This window comes from Lissotriton helveticus, chromosome 7, assembly GCF_964261635.1.
Source record: "Lissotriton helveticus chromosome 7, aLisHel1.1, whole genome shotgun sequence".
NCBI lineage: Eukaryota > Metazoa > Chordata > Amphibia > Caudata > Salamandridae > Lissotriton > Lissotriton helveticus.
Window position 1 is genome coordinate 1943136740 of NC_136068.1, and position 13109 is coordinate 1943149848.

At 50.1% G+C, this 13109-nt stretch overlaps 1 protein-coding gene across 1 annotated transcript in view; it reads right to left on the reverse strand.

Annotated features, from left to right (window-relative positions):
* LOC144770953 (uncharacterized) overlaps positions 1 to 13109 on the reverse strand; it is a 258117-nt gene that overhangs the window by 58565 nt on the left and 186443 nt on the right. The window lies entirely within an intron of this gene.

A 13109-nucleotide genomic window follows, 5' to 3' on the forward strand; every position in this document is an offset into this window, starting at 1 on the left:
CTGGGGAGGATGGGGCCCTCTGCTGAGGATGTAACCCCTAGGATGTGACCCCCCCCCCCCAGGATGGGGCCCTCTGGGGAGGATGTGAACCCCCAGGGTGGGGCCCTCTGCTGAGGATGTGACCCCCCCGGATGGGGCCCTCTGGGGAGAATATGACCCCCAGGATGGGGTCCTCTGCTGAGGATGTGACCCCCCCCAGGATGGGGCCCTCTGGGGAGGATGTGAACCCCCAGGATGGGGCCCTCTGGGGAGGATGTGACCCCCCAGGATGGGGCCCTCTGCTGAGGATGAGACCCCTCATGATGTGACACAGGTGGTGCCAGCCCCTCCGGGGGAAACAGTTGCGTATTTTAGTTTTACAGAAAGCAGGGTTTCTCGTCTGCTGGGCATCTTTGTCTCCTTTTGTTTTCTCGGGTTTTATGAATTTCATGGTGGCCATAAATAACAACAAACACCATTGAAAGGCCTGCCCCAGATACACATGACCCTTGCACTGCAGTGTGGCCTGTGGCAGATGGGTTGGCATCCAAATGTTCCAAAGATGGGGCCAGATAGCCAGCGCCTAATTTGTGGTAAAAATATAATTTTGAAAAAGTGCCAGGGCTCTGAAGCCCGCTCTAATGAAGGTCGGGGAGTACCGAACGTGCATAGCTCCAATTCCACCTCTTGCATCAATCCACGACCAGGAACCTGCTGCGTCTTTATCTCACTTCTGCAAGTTTTTTTTATCCCTGCTTCCTGCCTTTCCTTTCTCTTCCTTCTTTCCTGCTTTGGTGATTCTTTTCTTGCTCTGGATTAAAGTCTGTTTAAGAAACATACTTGAGGGGGTCCCCAAAAATCAGGGGTGGTGGCCCACACCTGGAGCCAACGCCGCAAATTCAAATGACGTGACTATTTATTAACTGTTCGATTAATTAAAATCATTACAGTAAAACATTGTTTAAAATGACCCCCCCACCCCCACCCTTCAATGTCTTTATCCTTGTGATCAGCCTTGAGCCCATGGCTCACTTGCACACATTTTCAGAATTGCTTATAACTGCTTGTGTGAGGAGACAAATGGATGCTGAGCTATGAAAGTCTGGTTTGGTAAGTTAAACTTTAAATAAAAATGTGTGGTCATTAAGCTGTCGGAGGGATAGCATCAGTTTGTAACGCCTCATTAATAGCAAACCTGATTGAGTGCATACATTTCCCCAGTCTTGCTAAGTTTCTTTTTGTTGATTCGTTTAAAAAAAGGACAGGACCAAAGCCTCCCTATAGGTACTAACCCCCTTTTTGATGAGTATCGAGCAAAGAAGACACACGCTCGTTATTCAATTTGGGGCTACTGCACAGGAGATGGAGCCAAGATTCCTAGAGGAAGGAACATGGTCTGCACTCCGTGTTTTCCCCCTTACATGCCCACGCTGGGCTAAAATCTGATGTGTAGCGTGATTAGTTTCATGTAGAGTATTGTCAAAGCCTTGTGTAATAGATGTTGAGCTTTTCCAAGAATGTATGTTTTGTCCAGTGGTTCTGTAATGGAGTAGGGCGAAGAGTTTCAATATCTTGTGCGAAAAATGTTTCCCGCACCTGCTTGTTCACTGTTTTTTTTCAGGCGGATAGAGGAATATCAGGTACTAGCAGACTTCCTACTTCTATCCTCAGGATGGTTATAGCCTGGCCAAGGCTGGCATGCCAGAAGGAACCTGCCTCCTCGAAAACTGACCATCTAAGTGTGTTTGCTGGTGCCCTCAAGGTCCTGAGGTAAAGCTTTATTAGATCCCCCTGGCATGTTAGATCTGGCCTCCCAAGGCCAGGCTCCAGTATCTGCATTGATTTCCTGGCTTGCCGCAATGAGCAACATTCATTTATATGCCTTGGCCTACATTGTAATTAAAACCTGTGCTCCTGGAAAAGCCAGATGGTAGGTATTAATTTTGCTTTTAAGACACTCAGTATTGGCTCAGCTGATGGACTTAACAGATGATGGCTCAGTTGTTTCAATAAATGGATGACATTGTTGACCTTATTGATAAGATGTTTTCAGTGGATGTTTGAGTTGGCCCTTTCTGAGAACCAGACCCTGCGGTAGCTGTAGGCTGTTACAGTACCAATTTGCAGTTTTCCCAGATGCCAGTGGGCTTGCCTTTTGCATTTCCCAAACACAACTACCTTGGCTTCCCCGGATTAACCAGTAGACGGTTGTCCTGGTTGAAGCGTTCCAGCGCATGTAGGGCTCTCTGGAGGCCAACTGTAGTGTGGTCCATTATTACTGTCTCATCTGCATATTGCAGAACTAGGAGTCTCGCCCTACCAGGCCTTGGAGATACTAAGCTGGCACCTTCAAGAGCGGCCCCATGCCTGCGGAATAAAGATTAAACAGGAGGGGGGGTCAATACGCAGCCTTGTTTAAGCCCGTTGATTGTAGGAATTTTAGAGGTCACTGTGCTGGAACTTGTTTTGACCTGAACCCAAGGGTCTTCATATAGTGGTGTTTAATAATTTGGGTGGAATCCTCCAGGTGGTCAGTTTCCACCATAACCCTCTGTGGTCCACCTTGTCAAAAGCAGTTCATAATTGACAAAACAGCAGAACAATGGAAGGCTCTTCTTGAACTCCTGTGTTGATAATTGAGTCAACACTAGGATGTTATCCAATGATGTTAGGAAGATGGCGCCCTCCTATGACCCAAACTGAAAAAAGAATACATTCCTCCCTAGAAACAAAAAGAGGTCTGCTACTAATATAACAAGCATTAGAAATGCAATCGGGCTCGGATTTATTTGAGTTTGAGCTAATGGCATTGTAATTGGTAATGTATTTTTGCTAAGTGTTATGGAGTGTGTTAATGTGGTGTGTAGTGGAATTATGTGTGTTAGATTGTAATTGTAGCAATGGTGGCATGCTGTGTTTTTACATGAATATGTTTAAAACTAAAGTGTACCATACTGAGATTGCTACAATACTTAATTGTGGATGTGTAACAATCGATGCATGTACTGATGGCCGTGACTGCCTGTAGAAATTGTGCACTGATGGCTGGTGGTGTGTGTGCTTGGTAAAGTACTGCACTGCCAGCTGGAGGTGTGTGTGCCTTGTGGAAGGGTGCACTGACGGCTGGTTGGTGTGTAGTTAGTAAAAGCGTGCACAGATGGCTGATGGTGTGTGTGTTTGGTGAAAGGGTGCACTGTTGGTTGCTGGTGAGTGCGCCTTGTAAAAGGATGCACCGACGGCTGGTGTTGTACGCCTGGTGGTGTTTGTTGTTTGTGAAAGTGTGCATTGATGGCTGATGGTGTTTGGCCCTGGTGATAGCGTGCACTGACGGCTGGTGGTGTGTTGTGTATGTGGTTGTGTGTGTAGTGGTGAGTGTGTGATGGTGAGTGTGTGATGGTGAGTCTGTGGGGGTGAGTGTGTGGTAGTGAGTGTGTTACACCAATGAGGCGCACTGGTGCCACTGCACCTGCTGCACAATGGTAGGTACGCCACACTGGTGGTACTACACCTGCTGCGCAATCATAGCTAAGTAACACTGATAACACCTCACCTGCTCCACGAATGGTAACTACGCCACACACTGGTGCCACTGCACCTGCTGCACAATCATAGCTAAGCAAAACTACCAGTGCACCAGCTCCACCAATGGTAGCTACCGGTACCACTGCACATGCTGCACCAATGACACCTACGCCACACTGGTGCCACTGCACCTGCTGCACAAGCATAGATAAGTAACACTGATAACACTACACCTGCTACGCAACGCCATCTACCACACACTGGTGCCACTGCACCTGCTGCACAATTATAGCTAAGGAACACTACCACTGCAACTGCTCCACCTATGGTAGCTACTACACACTGGTACAACTGCACCTGCTGCAGCAATGGTACCTACGCCACACAGGTGCTACTGCACTTACTGCAGCAATGGTACCTACAGCACACTGGTGCCACTGCACCTGCTGAACAATGGTACCTACACCACACTGTTGCACCTGCTACGCCACACTGGTGCCACTGCACCTGCGGCACTAATGATAGCTATACTACACTGGTGCCACTGCACCTGCTCCACTAATGATAACTATACCACACTAGTGCCACTGCACCTGATGCAGAATGGTAGTTACGCTACACTGGTGCCACTGCACCTGCTCCAGTAATGATAGCTATACCACACTGGTGCCAGTGCTGGTATTACTCCACCTGCTCCACCAAAGATACTTACACCACACTGGTGCCACTGCATCTGCAGCACAATGGTAGCTATGCCACAGTGCCTATGGTAGCTACTACACACTGGTACAACTGCACCTGCTGCAGCAATGGTACGTACGCCACACTGGTGCTACTGCACCTACTGCAGCAATGGTACCTACACCACACTGTTGCACCTGCTACACCACACTGGTGCCACTGCACCTGCTGAACAATGGTATCTACACCACACTGTTGCACCTGCTACGCCACACTGGTACCACTGCACCTGCTGCACTAATGATAGGTATAGCACACTGGTGCCACTGCACCTGCTCCACTAATGATAACTATACCACACTAGTGCCACTGCACCTGATGCACAATGGTAGCTACGCTACACTGGTGCCACTGCACCTGCTCCAGTAATGATAGCTATACCACACTGGTGGCAGTGCTGGTACTACTCTACCTGCTCCACCAAAAATACTTACACCACACTGGTGCCACTGCACCTGCAGCACAATGGTAGCTATGCCACAGTGGTGCCACTGCACCTCCTGCACAAGGGTAGCTATGCCACACTGGTGCAATAGCACCTGCTGCACAATTGTAGCTATGCCACACTGGTGCCACTGCACGTGCTGCACAATGATAGCTACGTTACACTGGTATGGTACTCTTGCTCTGTTGCTGCTGCTGCCTTGGCACAGTACCTGCTGTGAGTGTGTGAGGGAAGCTTGCACCACTGCTGCTTGTGATTTCCTTCTTGTGAGTGTGATAACCTTGCATCTCTGCTGCCTGTGGTCTCCTTGTGAGTGTGAGAAGCTTGCACCTCTGCTGCCTGTGATGTCCCTCTTGTGAGTGTGAGAAGCTTGCACCGTTACTGCCTGTGATGTCCTTCTTGTGAGTGGGAGAAGCTTGCACCTCAGCTGCCTGTGGTCTCCTTGTGAGTGTAAGAAGCTTGCACAGCTGCTGCCTGTGATGTCCTTCTTGTGAGTGTGAGAAGCTTGCACCGCTGCTGCCTGTGAGTATGAGAAGATTGCATTGTGCATCTCTGTGCTGTTCCTGTTCTTTGTAAGGGACTCTTGCTCTGTTGCTGCTGCTGCTGCCTTGGCACAGTACCTGCTGTGAGTGTGTAAGGGAAGCTTGCACCACTGCTGCTTGTGATGTCATTCTTGCGAGTGTGAGAAGCTTGCACCTCTGCTGCCTGTGGTCTCCTTGTGAGTGTAAGAAGCTTGCACTGCTGCTGCCTGTGATGTCGTTCTTGTGAGTGTGAGAAGCTTGCACCGCTGCTGCTTGTGATGTCATTCTTGTGAGTGGGAGAAGCTTGCACCTCAGCTACCTGTGGTCTCCTTGTGAGTGTAAGAAGCTTGCACTGCTGCTGCCTGTGATGTCGTTCTTGTGAGTGTGAGAAGCTTGCACCGCTGCTGCTTCTGATGTCCTTCTTGTGAGTGGGAGAAGCTTGCACCTCAGCTGCCTGTGGTCTCCTTGTGAGTGTAAGAAGCTTGCACAGCTGCTGCCTGCGATGTCCTTCTTGTGAGGTCTCGCAGTTGTGAGAGTTTGAGCTATTGGCATTTTAAATGCCAGTGACTGGTGGTGGTGGTAGTGGTAGTACTGGTGCCTGCAGTACTGGTAGTACTGGTGGTGGTGGTGGTACTGGTAGTGGTAGTACTGGTGGTGGTGGTACTGGTAGTGGTAGTACTGGTGGTGGTAGTACTGGTGATGGTGGAACTGGTGGTGGTGGTAGTGGTACTGGTAGTACTGGTAGTGGTAGTACTGGTAGTGGTGGTGCTGGTGGTGGTGGTACTGGTAGTACTGGTGGTGGTGGTGGTAGTACTGGTGGCTGTAGTAGTGGTAGTACTGGTGGCTGCAGTAGTGGTAGTACTGGTGGCTGTAGTACTGGTAGTACTGATGGTGGTAGTACTGGTAGTACTAGTGGTGGTGGTACTGGTAATGGTAGTACTGGTGGTGGTGGTACTGGTGGTGGTGGTACTGGTAGTGGTAGTACTGGTGGTGGTGTTACTGGTAGTACTGGTGGTGGTGGTAGTACTGGTAGTGGTGGTACTGGAGGTGGTGGTACTGGTAGTGGTGGTACTGGTGGTGGTACTGGTAGTGGTAGTACTGGTGGTGATGGTACTGGTAGTGGTAGTACTGGTGGTGGTACCGGTAGTGGTAGTGCTAGTGGTGGTGGTACTGCTGGCCGAAGTACTGGTAGTGGTAGTACTGGTGGTGGTGGTACTGGTGGTGGTAGTACTGGTGGTGGTAGTGGTAGTACTGGTAGTGGTAGTACTGGTGGTGGTGGTACTGGTGGTGGTGGTACTGGTGGTGGTAGTGGTAATGGTAGTGGTAGTACTGGTAGTGGTGGTACTGGTGGTGGTGGTACTGGTAGCGGGAGTACTGGTGGTGGTGGTACTGGTAGCAGTAGCATTGGTGGTGGTGGTACTGCTAGCCGTAATACTGGTAGTGGTAGTACTGGTGGTGGTGGTACTGGTGGTGGTAGTACTGGTGGTGGTAGTGGTACTGGTTGTGGTAGTACTGGTAGTGGTAGTACTGGTGGTCGTGGTACTGGTAGTACTGGTGGTGGTGGTAGTGGTAGTACTGGTGGCTGTAGTACTGGTAATACTGGTGGTGGTGGTGGTACTGAAAAGAATACGCTCTTAGGAACTGCTGGATCTTTAGGACCCTATCCCTCTCCCACATTACCAAATGCCATCAGTTTAATTAAGCCAATCATACGATGCCACCCAATAGAAAAGAGCAACAGCAAAGCAATTAAAAAATTTAGCATAACAGACAGAACTGTCGCCATTAAAAATGCTCGATTTACGGTAGCATCTTACCAGCATATGCTTCTAAGCATCAATTAAACTCCCCGTGCCTAATAAATGTAGCTTGGTTTAATTTAATATCATCTACTACCTTCAGATCGACTTCACGCTACATAAAACTGCAAACACCAAATATAGTCGGAAAAAAATGATTTTGACACTAAGACAGACTACGCACGCACCTACCCTTCCCTGATTCACAAATGACCTGGTTGTGCAATGACTCCAAAAAATTACACACCAAACGGGAAGCTGTGAAAAACACTCGCATTCGGCACAAGGCACGGAGCAAGGAACGTTCCCGTCTTAAGAATCTTCTTGTCTGCACCAGGCTGTGATGCACACCACACAAATGTTGTGCTTTGCATGGCGCGCGCCCACCAAACGCACTGCAGAATGGTGAACGCGCCCACAGCATCTGGATTCCATTACAGCACCTCCCTGACAGCTCCTAATTGATATTTATGGACGGCCGTGCGCATAACCGCACAGAATATGCCAACAATGGCGACCGGAAATTACATGTAGCCTATCGCGTCAAGGCTACTAAAAAGACAGCACCGCGAAGACGAATCACTATGCAGATGCCAAACAAAATGACTGAAAAAGCTCGCGCTCTGAGGAATTTATCCGGCACAAAACAGAATACCCTTTACAATACGGCTCGCAGCTCCTCCCCACTTCTGACGAAGTGGTGACATCGCCGAGCCCGTAAAAATAACCCTTCAAAAACAGCTGCCATCTTTAACAAGCATTAAAAATGCAATAGGTCTCGCCTTTCATTAAGTTAAAGCCATTTGCTTTGCTATACAATACCATTAGCACAGCAAATGGCTTTAACTTAATTAAAGGCGAAACCTATTGCATTTTCAATGCTTGTTTGATGAGCATGTTGGAATGTGCTCGGAGAAATACAGCCACAAAAGTTTATGTAGCCATCAAAGGTAGAAATACTGTTGTTTGGTAGGATTTAGAACAAGCCCTTAAACTCAAAAGAGGAGACTAAATTACTTCCATTCTCAGAGCTCTACACTGGCTATCCGTTGAAGAAGAGCATCCTTTGAAGCTCTCTGCAAAACACACCGGCCAATCCCTGGGATAAGATCAATCATTTTACAATCCAGACTCACATCATACATCCAAAAAGAAACACCACGTGAGGGGTGGCTCTGCATGTGGTAATCCACCCTTATAAGAAAATGCCAAAGTGGAAGCTCCTTCTCAGTTCAGACATGCAGGCGCTGGTCAATAGCCCCAAGGATGATACGAACCATCAACAACCACTCAGAAGTCAGAAAATAAATAAAGACCTGCATTTTCCCGAAGACAGAGTCCAGTTGGCTCTCAGGCCACAATGCGTGGCTGACTTGTGTATGCTGCTTTGATCATATTTTCACATTCATTTGCTTACAACCACAAACGTAAATCGTGTGTACACTCAACTGTGTTAATTCTGGAGCACACTCTATGGGTCTCACGCACAACACCGAATACAAACTCACAAAAGTCTTGCCATAACTAACACCTTTCTTACATCCAAGCAACAGTGTAGTGGTACCAACTCACATGACCATTTTGAACGGGCTTTGTGGCCTGGGCAGGAGCCAGGAAACCGCTATAGGAATGCTGTTGTGCAATATATAATCATTAATGTCACGCTGATCCCTCTGAAAGGCCTTTCGTGCCTGGGCTTATCCAGCAACATACCATGCACCAGTTCAACACATAACTGACACTCTCCCAGCCCTGCCAGCCTTTCTTTGGCATATGCCTGTCTAAAAACCTCAGTTTCTTACAGTCCTGTCTACCTCTGCCTGGAATTCCCAATTGCTGGGCACGTGGCTGGTATGTCTTGGATAGGTGACAACTCTGCATTGGGTGAGGTGCCAAAATGTGCCCTGCATGGGAATACCTCCATTGTAGACTTGCATAATGACAGCTTCCCCCAACGGCAGGGCTAGGCCCCGGGGCGTGAGGGGTTAATAGCCAGCATTCTTCGGCACACTGGGGCAAAGGTCTGGCCCAATTATAGGGCACCTGGATTCCTCGTGTGGGGGCTGGGAGGGTAGAGACCGGGAGGGGGCGGGTGGGGGTTTAAGGGATAGGCCCACACGGGTCCAACAGTGAGCCGTCGGCTCTCTCACCTCACATTCCTGCACCTTCCTGGGAGGCGTTTAAGTCCTCAGTTCCTGGAAGCGTCGGGTGGGGTGGAGGGGGGCTGTGCCTCGCAAGATGTGGAGTGACGCTGGAAAAACTGAGGAGGAGAGGGGGACGAAGAATTCTTCACGACTCCGAGGCCTGAACCCTGTTACACATTAAGAGCTGCAGCAGAAAGGCCAAATTCCCCGAGAGCACGCACACACACACCACTCACCCCCCCCCCGCCACACCGGCAGTCACCTCACTCAGCAGCAGCATCGGTAGGAACGCCGTGGGGACGGCCATGCCCGGGATCCTTGCTTCAGTTTACAGTGCCTCCGCTGTGTCCTCCTCTCACCAGCAGACTCTGCTCCTTGGACGGCGGAAACAGACCCGCAGCGGCCTCGGTTTACAATCCTGGGAGCAGAAACTGAGCCGACTGGAACCAGCCAGTGCGCATGCGCGGACAGACGCCGGAGGGCAGGAGCGTGACGCCGTGAGCGTGCACGTTGGCGTTCACAGACCTGAGTCGGCTCGTGCCCAGGTCTGGAGCGGCTCGCGCACAGCTCTGACTCCCTTGGGACCTAGCAAGGTGACAATAAGTCTCGTTGGCGGCAGCGCTTCGCGCTGCAACGCCAGCGAGACCTAAAAAGGCACATTAATCACTGACAGACGCTCCCTCGTCCTAGACAACTTGGATGAGTTTCGGACAAAAAGAATACTGTATTTATTTCCCACAACTCAAAATTACCACTAACAGAAGCCTTAACACAAAAAACTGGTCTATACTACGAACATATTCCCTCATTTACCTACAACTGTAGAAGGGGTTTCTGATTCACCACCCATGAACTTTGACAACCACAGGAGGTACCTCCCAGCTATAAGTGATAGATGGAAAATTGGAACCACCAGGCTCCAATGCCTTTTCCATTAAATACCCCCAATCTTTCCAAAAATACATACAAAAACCCAAACACCAATTACTCAAATCCCACCCAGAAACTCTTATTTCAGACCATTATTTATGTACCACCAAGGGAACCCGAACGAATGACCTTATATTTCATACAAAAAGAAGAGCACAATGCAGAATGACTTTTTAGGTTTCGCCCTGGCCGTAGCACCTGCGAAGCAGTCCGCCCAGGGCGAAATCTTATGTCCTACAGTATGGGGCTTAGTCCCGCCTCTGTCTTCCATTGGCTAGCTCCATAAATGGAGGCTAGCCATTGGAAGAGATTGGCTGTCAATCACGCTTTCCCCGTGAAAACGCGATTCGGGGGCGTTTCCGTGTCTTTTTTTAAGTCCCGCCCTCTCCTCTTCCCATTGGCTGGAATTTTACCTTCCAGCCAATGGGAAGGGGAGAGCACGAAAAACACGCAATCCCGCCCCCGAATCCCGCCCCCGAATCCCAAAATGACGTTGTTTTTTTTTTTTAGACCGAGTTTGTGTGCGAGTCGTTCTTTCAGATCGTGCCCTGGAAACAGTTTGTATACGTTTATTATAACGGTCATATGCTTGGATTGCCGTGTTTGTTTTTATTTGTATTGCCGCGGTGTGTAGAAGCGCCTTGGACGCATGTTTTATAAATGCGCTCTTTAAAGAGTTTTAACTCGGTTTTAAAGCTTGCTCAGAGCCTTCGGCTCAGCTGCACCTGTTCCCGCTCGTCTTGTTGAAAGGTGTGATTAGCATGGACCCCCACTTCCTGCTTGGCTAAGGATCGCTCTGAGGGGGGTGGACGCAGGCCCACCAGGGCCCCACTCCTTTGATTATTACCTTCCTGGCCCTTCACGCCGCCTGACTCTGTGCCGTGGATCCAGAGATGTCTCCAGGAGGTGGGAGGCAGCCCGCTGACTCGAGACCAGGAGAGCTCAGGGAGAGAGAGGCTGCCAGAGGGGAAAATGCCGGGGAGAGACTGAGAGACACCAAAGAACAGGCGAGCCTGCCATGGAGAGATAGGCAGGGCCGAGGTGCCAACCACAAGGAGAGAGGGCGTACGGGGCAACGAGAGAGAGGGACACAGACTCAGCGGGGAGGGACTGCCAGGTGGGGTTAGAGGAATGACAGGGGCGGAGGAATCCGCAAGGCGCTGGGCGGAGAAGTGCAACATACGAGACCGAACTCATACGTGAGACAGGAGGAGGAGGACTAGCAGGCAAGATGGAGTGCAGGACTGAACAGTGACGAGCGCACGGTTCAAGGGCAAAGATGAAAGGATCACAGCACATGGCAAGGGTGAACTCAGGGGCTGAAGGTTAGAGGGGTGAAAGAAAGTACTGATCAGGGGGCCGAGAGCAAGGGTGTACAAGCAGGGCTGGAAGTGTAGCGAGGTCTCCGCACAGGGACACAGGCGCCTGAATTACTATGCAGGGTTAGAGGTCAGAGTATTGGGACAGATTAAGGGGGTCAGGGTGCAGGCGCGAGATCAAGGCGGAGATGTAATGGTGTTGGAGTGCGAGGGGAAGTTGTAAATGTGGGGATGAAAGTGACAGATGGGCTAAGTGGTCAAGAATGCTTGTTGTCAATTGTACCATGGTGACGCCTCGGCCCGGTTGGTTAGTCCTGCTGGCATGTTCCCTTGTTCTCGCTGGGCATCCCTGTAGGGCTCGCTGCATACATGACGACGTTCAGTCTGCAGTCCCCGTGCTCCGAGCCCCAACCCTTGAACCCCCTCCCGCGCTGCCCCCGCCCAGGGGAAGGCAGGCAAGCAGCCCGGACTCACTGCTCCCTATACGCATCCGCGCCTGGTACGTCCCGGCGGAGAGCGCCCGGCTGAGCCCAGAGACCGCCGCCCGGCTGCAGGCCGCCGTGGAGGAGGCCATCTCCAGGATGCGTGCATGTGTTAACAGGCAAGCCCGTGAATTAATCACACGTGCACGCTCTCCACAATTACATGTTGGCCATGAATTAACCCTCCCGTCCAGCTAATTTTACCGCTGAATGTTTGTTCCAGTACATGTTCCTATATTACCCTTTAAACGTGTGTGTATTATCGGGACACGAGTGGCACAAGGATGTAGAAGGCTCGATTCCGGTCGGAGCCGTGATTCGTGAAACGTGCAAGAGCCCCGGAGAGTGCTGTGCGCCCCGAGCCTGCCCCCAGCACTTCGCTGAGGCAGACGCCGGGGTTTTATGCACGATCGTGCGGAATGCGAGCCCTCCACGTGCAGTAAACATCAGCGTGAAGTGAAAAGCCACCGACATAACATAACTCCCTTTATCATAAATGGTGCTGCGAGTATACCGACATGTAGGATTATTTAATTAACCAAATAAAATGTTGTAGCGATGACATTAAAGAATTAGTTTTAAAAAATATACTCGTGCATCGGGTCCATGTCTTGGCTCGTTATGCGTGATATATAAATAGTAATTATCTTTAAGGTGAGATGAAAGAACAATAAATTATAAGGCGGTAGAGCGGACGTTAAGACCCAGACCTGAACCGTTAATTTGAGCTAAAAGTGGCGTGGGCAGCCCCCTCGCATCGGGGCGTGTAACTGGAGAGGCGGTTAAACCGAAAGTGAAAGCACAGTTTGGGGTCCCGCTTTCCTCGCGCCCCCTGAGTGTCTGTTTCCACAATAAAGAGGGCTGTTCAGTGGACACCCACGCCTCCACCTAATCCTTGCACTACAATTTCTGTTAATTAGAGAAGGAGCGCTCCGGGTGAGGAATCTTAATGAAGCACGGGGGAGGGGTGGGGAGGAGCGGAGACGTTTGTGTGCGCGCACAGTTGTTGCAATAAACACCTCATAAATGTATTACTAAAGTTAAAAGGATAATGTTCAGTTTTTTTTTTTTTACCGTGGTATAGCAGCATTGATGTGAGAAACACCTTTAGTGCCTCAGAAGCCATTTAACTATTACCGGCTTACAGAGAGAACCCCCATCTCTAGGCACGCGGGCTTCAATGTGCTTTCACTCTGTGTGTGTGGGTGTGTGTGGGTGCAAATGCAA